Source organism: Triticum aestivum, chromosome 2A (assembly GCF_018294505.1).
Source record: "Triticum aestivum cultivar Chinese Spring chromosome 2A, IWGSC CS RefSeq v2.1, whole genome shotgun sequence".
Classification (NCBI taxonomy): Eukaryota; Viridiplantae; Streptophyta; class Magnoliopsida; order Poales; family Poaceae; genus Triticum; species Triticum aestivum.
In genome coordinates this window covers 24,832,250-24,841,815 of record NC_057797.1, presented here as the reverse complement: position 1 = coordinate 24,841,815, position 9,566 = coordinate 24,832,250, and positions in this window count along the sequence as shown.

Below are 9,566 nucleotides of genomic sequence, written 5' to 3'. Positions count from 1 at the left end.
ATATATTGTCTTTTCAATGAAGTGCTCCTGATCTTGGTAGTTAGTTTCAGGTTTGGTAGTTAGTTTCTCTACAGAGACGGCGCGCCTGTTACATTCTTCTGACGATCTTGCACGCTTCTATTGGAATGATGGCTGCAAATTACACGAGTAGCGCATGATTTAAACAAAGTTGCTCCTAGAGTATATCCATTGGTCGTTGGAGCACTTGTATGCAGCAGGCTAAAAGCTACCTACCCAATCAATTCGACGCGCATATAGGCTATGCGCCCGTACACGCACAAAACAATTTTGCCCCGGCTAGCTAGGAGGGGATTTGACGTGCATGACATGCTGCATGCATTGGGCGTCGTTTCTACATGCGGATCAGCTCCATTAGTATAGTTGAGCAAGGCACAGCAAGTCAAAACAACACTTGCCAAACACATAGGTGGTTTTATCAAAACTGAGGGAAAATATGGTTTTTAGAAACTTAAGTATTCATTTCTAACACATTTAAAAACTGCGGTTTCAGATTACTATGATTTTTTAGAAACGGTGCTGCCAAACTAAGCTATGTTCAGCTTCAATCTGAAACGGCAGAATCAAATACATCATTATTTCAATCCTAAGGAAGCATCCCAACTTAATTCTGAAGTATCTAATTTGACAACATAACATAGCAAAACAAATCTCAGAATTGAGGGTAGAGATGCAGATATGATCTACTAATAAATCTGTAGTAAATCTTAGAAACAGGGGATTCGACAACAGCTACATTGGTTTATCAAATAACCATAGTTCCAACCCCAACTAATCATATCGAGTGCATGGGAATAGAACAATGACTGCACCCACTAGAAGAAATTCCAGATGGATGCACGTACCGGAGAGAGTGTTGGTGGGGTTCATTGCGAGCTGGTTCGGCGATGTAGGAGGGCGTGGTGTGGTATGCGGTTGCTCTGGTCGTTGGCCATGATCTCGACCTGCTGCCACACGCTGACGTCAGAGTAGGTCGTCCCAAGGTCGATGCCGATCAACGAAACCTCGCCCTTGGTCATCCCCTCCTCTGCTCTCTTTGGGGTTCGCTGAAAGACGCTAGCAGCGCTCTTTCTCACGCGCGCTCTTTCGTTGAACACAGAACCGCACGCCCACCGGAGCCCGCGCTTGGGTTCGATGGATGCGATTTGGGCGCCGATGTTGGCTTCCGTGGTCGCGCCCCGGTGAGGTGGTGTCCGCCCGTATCGTGCCTGGCTCGAACACGCGTCGTCGCGTCACACCTTGCGCCTTCCTCTGGCCGGAGCAATCGCGCGCACCTTGCACGTTTCTGTTGCCTGCTGCCGACGGAGGAGTAGGCGGGGAGGACTAGAAGATCGAGATCCGGCCACTGCCTCGGCGGATCCGGCCACTGGCTCGGCGGATCCGGCCGCTGGCTCAGCAGATCCGGCAGGTGCGGTGGGGCGACGTCCTTTCCTCGACCTGCAAATGAATCGTGGGAGGTGGGACGGCGGAGATCACGGAAGGTGGGAGAGAAAACCGGGGGACCGGGGGGCTTCGTTCCTCTAGGTGGAAGAGCAGCCGGCGGCTCGGGGTGGAGAAGCAAGGAGAGAGAGGCGGTTGTCCCTACCGTTGGATCCCGGGGAATGGATGGTGCTTATGCGTGATCCGTGGGAGAGTCGTATCAACCAATCAGAAAGCAGCTTTGGCAACACACAGGATCGAGGGAAGCAGGACACATCAGCATGAGCAGTCCGTGACGGTCTGGATGGTTTAGAAAAAAAGTTTAGGCTCAGCTGGTCGATCTGTGACAGATTCCGAGAACGTCATCAAAAATCCGTCATGGATTAACAGGTTTCTTGTAGTGGTCCTCTTCTTCTTCATTGTCTTCCATCATAACCCCTCTTTCTCCATGCTTGGTCCAAACATTATAGTGGGGCATGAAACCGGACTCAAACAGGTGGACGCGAATGGTTCTTGACGTAGAATAATTGTGACTATTCTTACAGCCAACACATGGACAATGCATAAAACCATCCGCTCGCTTGTTTGCCTCAGCCGCAAGCAGAAAAGTATGCACGCCATTAATGAACTCGGGAGAGCGTCGGTCATGTACATCCATTGCCGGCTCATCTTCAATATACAGCACCGAAAACATCAAATTAATACAATACATAAAGTTCATACATAAAGATCATACAATACTTAAATGCAACAAACAAATAACTCTCTAGCTAAAGAATTTAAATGCAACAACAAATGGATCAAGATCGCAACTAAGGTAACAATTGATCCAACAGCATAATGATACCAAGCCTCACTATGAATGGCATATTTTCTAATCTTTCTAATCTTCAAGCGCATTTTCTCCATCTTAATCTTGTGATCATCGACGATATCGGCAACATGCAACTCCAATTCCATCTTCTCCCCCTCAATTCTTTTCAATTTTTCCTTCAAATCCTCGTTTTCTCTTTCAACTAAATTTAACCTCTCGACAATACGGTCGGTTGGAATTTCTGGTTCAACTACCTCCTACATACAAATATCTATGTCAACTTGATGGGCATAATTTTTCATAAACACGAAATGCAATGAATAGTTTTAAAAGAGAATATACCACATCCGAATCATAACCCGGACGAGGGCCGACGGGGACGGATATCAAAACCATGACACTATGTATAATAAACAATGTATGGGTAAGATAATTATACGAGTAATTATATATCCAAATCACACAAACATCAATTTTTATATAAAACTTCATGAACAAGAGGCTCACCACAAGGTGGTGCCGGCGACCGGACGTTGCGAGCGATCGACGGTGGTTACGACGGAGATTTAGAAGGTACTAAGTAAACCACACCTACATATGCAAATTAAGTGTTATTTTTGACCTCAAATTGCATATAAATCAAATACTAGCACATATATATAATTCCTCCCAAATTACTAAACTCAAAAATCAATCACTATATAAAGCATTGCACGAGCTAATCTAGCAATGAGAGATGAAAGGAAAAAGTTGCTAACCTTTGTGATCATTTGAATGGATGGGGGCCTTCAAATCTTGGGCAAAATATGTGATGAGCTTGAGAGGAAGAGGGAAAAGAACAGAGAGGAGAGGAGAAAGGGGAAGAATAGAGCGAGCTCGGGTGGACGAAGGGTCTATGTAGAACGACCTTTAGTACCGGTTCATGATACAACCCGGTACTAAAGGTGCTGGAGGAGCCCCGGACTGACAACATCCTGCCACCACTCACTTTATTACCGGTTCGTGGCACGAACCGGTGCTAAAGGTTCGCCACGAACCGGTACTAATGAGAGCGGCCCGGCTAGCCGTTGGAACCGGCACTAATGTACACATTAGTGCCGGCTCAAATTCAAACCGGCACTAATGTGCTTCACGTTTGACCCTTTTTCTACTAGTGAGTACCCTACATACAGAACAAAACCAAGATCAATACATGCTTGTAAAATCGAGAACTACCACAGCACAAACATGAGATGCACCCTCAGGCCAACTGCTACACATGTTGAGTCTGATTTTTTTTTGTACCACAACACAAGATGAGCATAGAGGGAGGAGCACTACACCACGGTAAAACTATAGGGGCAATCAATTGTCGGGAAAAGTAAAGATTTCAGGGCAATTAAATGTCGGTAATACTTTAACTGCCGGGCAAACATTTGTAGGTCAACATATCTGCCGGGAATAATATCATAAGAAAGGCAATGTATCTGCCGGCAACTTCAAGGTCAGCGCAACTGCCTTGGAATCAAAACGAGGGCGAATACAATGCCGGTAACCAAGTGGGCGCGGGGTAAAAAGGAAATTTGACAGAAAAACGCACGACCGCGGGACAAACAAAATATCAGAAGTTACGCGAAGCAGCCTCCACGTGCCAAGAGACCCTATAATTACTTTCTTTCCCCACTACCAATGACTTCTTCCCTCTGAAACCGCCGAGCCGCCGCACTCATCACCGTGAACACAGCCGCATCCACATAGCCGCGCCCAGGGCTGCTGGTCCATTCCGCACCGCCACGCTGCCACACCCGCTTCCCCCACCCACGGCGATTGAGACAGAGAGGGAGGACACGGTCGTTGGGGGCCGCCACACGCCTAGATCTGGGTGCCGCCGCACGCGTCCGTGCCGGATCTGGCCGCCACGATCGAGGATCGATGGAGGAGCACAGGCCGCGGCCTTGTTGTGGAGGAGGGAACAGGAGCACGGGGCGGCACCATTGCGGCTGGAGCAGGGCTTCACTTCGAGGGTGGTGGACACGGTTGCATCGTGTAGGTAGGGGAGAAGGACAACCGTGCGCCCCGGCATTCTCTGCGGGGTGGCAGTCATGCGTCGTGCCACGTCGAGACTGGGTGGAGCACGAGCAGCCATTGTGGCTGGGAAGTGAGCTGCTCATCCTCCATCTGGAGAAGAAGCAGAGTGATTCATGACGTAACATAGCCGTGTACGAGCCAACGATGAGCAAATGAGGCAGCGGTGAGCAAGTCCCCCCATTGGAATCTGAATCCTCAAATTCTTTCCTCAATTCCTGACATACAGACTAGTTAATTTTGTATGGCTCGCTGCTGAACCTTTTTATTGCACTAGTAAGTGTGCACGTGCGATGCACGTCTAGATTAACATAAAATTAGACAAACATGATGGTCATCAAAATTATTGTTTGTCGTGAAATACATAATTCATTGTCCATCCAAATTGTAAGTCACGCATACGACATGTACATATGAACTAGTACAAAGTTACTCAAACCGATAGCAAGCACAAAAGATCGAATTGTGGCATGTCACGGAACAATAAAGCTTTTTTATTCAAATACCAAAAGCTTTATTTTTCTGTATACAAATATAATTATCCTTTTCTAGACAAGATGCATCATGCACTGCCAACAACATAGATGAAACTTGGTGTATTTAAACTATTATTGCCTCAATGAAGGACAGACCCAGTGCTAAGCTTCTACACCAGGACCTCTTGGAACAGGTGGGCAGTATTTCGCCCACTCAGAATACATTCACAAAAAAGTATCAAGCTGCTCAGTCAAAAAACCTAAATTCGTCCACGAAAGGCATCCCTAAGCACTTGGATACGTACTGCGTGCAGAAACAATGTCTCATCCAGGATCTTGGACGAACTTCCATGAAAATGAACACATACTTGCGGCAATTTATAATGTGTTACTCCATGAAACTTCTACAATTATTTTCTTTCTAGAATACACCTGATTATTTTTAAATAGCTAAACATGTTTTGGAAATTTCTCCCATCCATTTTAGCACCTTCTTTGGTGTTCCTTTCTTGCTATGCCAGGTACCAACGGCCATAAATGAAGTAGAGAGGTCCCGACACCTCTTAATCATGCACAACTCATAATTTTGAAACTCTCCAGCCCATTACGTAACACCATGCATGACAATGTCACTTTACATAGTAGAGTACAAATGATGAAACATGTTAATTATCATCAGCTATAATGATTAAAGATCATACACATACATATAAATCGATAATAAAGGTTCTGGTAAAAAAAATCAAAACAAAGTGCCGATCCTGTTGAGATCGTGATGGCACGTAATGATGTTCATAAACATCTGAAATTGCCAGGTTTCCACAAATTGGCCTATAGGAATGTTGAACGTGCAGTTGCCCAGTAGTATATATGCATCAATATATGACTGAATTATTCATGAAAAATAGGACTGTGCCACGAGGACCAGATATATACGAATTAGGAGCATGGAGTTGTGTCATGTTCAGAAAGTCAATGAAACATACCTTGAATTTCTTGAGCAAAGAAGATTGTTGCGGAGGGAAGTCCAGCCCTTGTCTTATCAATTGTATCATTATTCCTCGGTCAGATATTGCAAAAAATGGCCATCCATCATCTATTGGTTCCATATTAAGAATCTGGACAGACATGCGGGTCTCCTCAGTACTGTCAGACAATCCATTTGACAATAACCGTGCTCCAAAATGTGCACGATTAATAAGAGAATACATGTGCAATGCATGCCTTCTATTAGCATTGGTTTCCACACTTGCCCATTATATGAAGGAAACAATATAGATATCAATTAAAATCTGAAAAGACCGTACTCTTCCTAAATGTATCAAATGGAGCCACCTGCTTAAATGATGTGCAGAGAGAAATATTAAATATGCATATATTGGAAAAGGTAATAACCGGAGTTGTAACAGTAAAAGTTGGAACTATCAATCACCCTTTAATTGTTACATAGTGAGTCTGTGAATTAGTGTAAAGCTTCGCAAGCTGTTCCACTTGCCCAAACAAAATACAACCAAATCAGTCCTAATCAATCCGCTAAGAAATTATAAGAACATAAAATTCAAGATTCACACCTCAAATAGCTTCAAATAAGAACACGTGTGAATCAAGAGAGGTCCTTTGCTTAATCCATTGCATATATATCAAGGGCCTGCAAAGGCGGGACTATCACGTGCATGAAGACGGGATGAAATATAGACTCAACAGGTTCGTGGCTGCAATAATCATTATCTGTATTTACCTGATATATAAAGAGCAGTGGGCAGAATCAATCGGACACTGTGGTAGATCAGAGGACTCTGATGCTCCGCCTTCAGTCCAGTCTACTACGTATCGGCGCCGCTGCCTCCTCTTTCCCGTGACACACCAAATCAAATCTAGTTGCAGACAATGATATCGAAACTGTTGCAGTCTCAACAATGACCTGCAAACACTCTTAGAGCTCAGTTTGTAGTGTAAATTTCAAAACCAGTTCTTTGGGCCACTCGATTGAACTGAGAAAGCAAAAGAGAACCTAAATTTGGGTTATGGTCTTTAAGTGGTCAGTCCTGTAGTCAAAATCGAAGTGAATATTTGATGTCGACGCAAGAAAAATTATCAGACTTTATTAGCCGATGAATTCAATTACTGAAATAACAAGGTAGATAACAAAGCTAGTATATCTTGTTGCACTTCATTTTCCCATTGATAGGACTATAGTACGGAGTAGTAATGAAGGGGAGGATGTAGATACCCGGTACATCTTATTGCTGTTGAACTGAGAAAGCAAAACCGAACCTAAATTTGGGTTATGGCCTTTAAGTGGTCAGTCCTGTAGTCAAAATCGAAGTGAAGATTTGATGTCGACGCAAGAAAAATTATCAGACTTCATTGGCCCGTGAATTGATCAATTACTGAAATAACAAGGTAGATAACAAAGTTAGTATATCTTGTTGCAGACCTTTCTGCACTTCATTTTCCCATTGATAGGACTATAGTACGGAGTAGTAATGAAGGGGAGGATGTAAAAAACCGGTACATCTTGTTCCAGTTGATAGTACAAAACTATTCACCCGCATCGGCGTGTTGCAAATAATTCTAAGTACATTATCCAATAATAAACAATTATTTTCTGAGAGTAAAATACTGCCACTAATCCTGCATATGTAAGTCATGTTGTGAATAATTCGGACTGTCCCAAGCATATTACAAACATGAAAAAAATACAAATCATATGTACAATTTTATCCAAACTTAGCAAAATAATTGTGGACTTTGTTTGAATCCACATCACCAACAGCTAATGGCAAGTAGTTCAGTACCTTACAAAAGGATGTCGTGAAAGTTAGGAACCAGCTAAAAATGTTCAGATTTCTTTTGAAAGAACACAATTGAAATCCAATGGAAATTTTGCATCCTACTCGGTGTCATCCGGGAACTCACGTTGGTGTGGCAAACAAGCATTATTGATGCCTCAGTCAAAAGATTCAACAAACCAATGTAGGTTCTGGACGTACAGTCTTGGTATGAATACACAAGATATAAATCCAAGCAATATCGATGCACAAGAGTCTTGGTTTGAATAAGGTAAGAAAATCATGTCGATTCTTACCAGTGTCTTCCTCTCCGGGAGGCCAGCCATCTCCTGTGCACAGCGCCTTTGCGCGCTCAAGATTACACCATGGTAAGAAATTCATGTCGATTCTGTTGGAAATATGAGCAATTTATCAAATGATTTTATTAACAAAAATACTAGATAAAGCATGACTAATATAGTAGAGATAAAACAAGTCATGCGTTTTGACAGAGAGAAGATAAATAGCTTCTGCATATATGAGCCGTAGTCTATCATATTTAAAGCAGACAGTATAGCAAGTAGCATATATGAAGTAGAACCTATCATGTGTAGAACAAGGACTAGAATAAGGAACTGCGGCAGAACCTTTAACAGGAAAGACAAGAACACGTACGGGACAGCAGCAGCAGAAGCGCTGGACTTGGGGTCGGTGTTCTCGCCTGCCATGTCGTCGAGGAGGTCGTGGACGTCGGGGAAGAAGTCGTCGTCGGGGAAGTAGTCGTCGGCGACCGGATCGTCCGTGATGAAGCAGCCAGTAGTCGCGCTGAGCGCTCCCCAAAAACCTTATCACCCTTCTCCCGTACAGGACTCAAAAGGTGCGGCTTCGGAGGCCTACTGTCCCGACCTGCGGTGCACGCCGCAAGACGGGATGGAGAAGAACGTAGCAGCAGCACAGTGGTCGGAACTTTGTGGCGAGAGGAAGAGGAGCTTCTGTTGTGTCTCTCTGGAGAGGAGCGACCTCTCTTATATAGGCACAGGAGAAAGACGCGAAGAGGTTGCGACAGGAGGTGAAGCAACAAAGGGAGACGAAGCGAACATGCAGCGACCGAAGAGGCGCGCCGTTCGAATTCAGTGTCCAGAAAACGTTTCAACTCCCACGTGACCTTTCGTATACCCGTCGTGCGTGGCAAAAATTTAGATATCAGCTCGGCTCATTCCCGTAACCCGTGGCGCGGCGCGGCGCGGCGCGTCGTGTCATGACAAGGCGAGGCGAGGCGAGGCGGGCAGCGGAGGAGGAGCGCGCGTGGATATCCTTATAAAGAGGTCCAACTCCCACTAAACTAGCAATGTGGGACTAAACTTTAGTAGTATCCCTTTCCTTACACAAATGGGCTAAATGGGCCTCTAGAATTTATTAGAAATTTCTGAAATAGTTATTAGGCTGCCCAAAATAGACTAAATTTCAGCAGATTCTGATTGGTGTCTTCCTCTCCCGGAGGCCGGCCATCTCCCTGTGCACAGCGCCTTTGAACGCAGCCGCACGGGTGGTCGCCTCTGGCCGTCGGCGTGATCTGCAGCCCCGCGCGGCCAAGGACGACGGCGCACGGGTCTGCATCATCGAACGGCACAGTCCCCTTAGACTCCAGGCTACTGGGGTCGAGGCGGCACATAGACCTGGTGGCGGCCTCGTTGTCTCCGTCAACACGGCCAACTGCGACGGCGGCGTAGCCCTCTCGTGCCGAGAACAGACGGCGCGCGGCACAGAGAGAATGACACCGTGTTCCGGCTCGACGCCCGACTGGCGTCCTGAACGGAGAGGAAGCAGCCTCGATGCTCTTGCCGGCCAAGGCAACGGCGACCGTGGTTATCCTGTGCTTCCTGTGGCGTGGACTCCTGCTGAGGCGGACTTCCTGCCGTCCCGCTCGCTCGGGTGGGATTAGATGGGAAGTTAGCGCTAATTGAGGGTGGCCACTACCCAGCGAGTTGGAATGCGGTGTAAGTG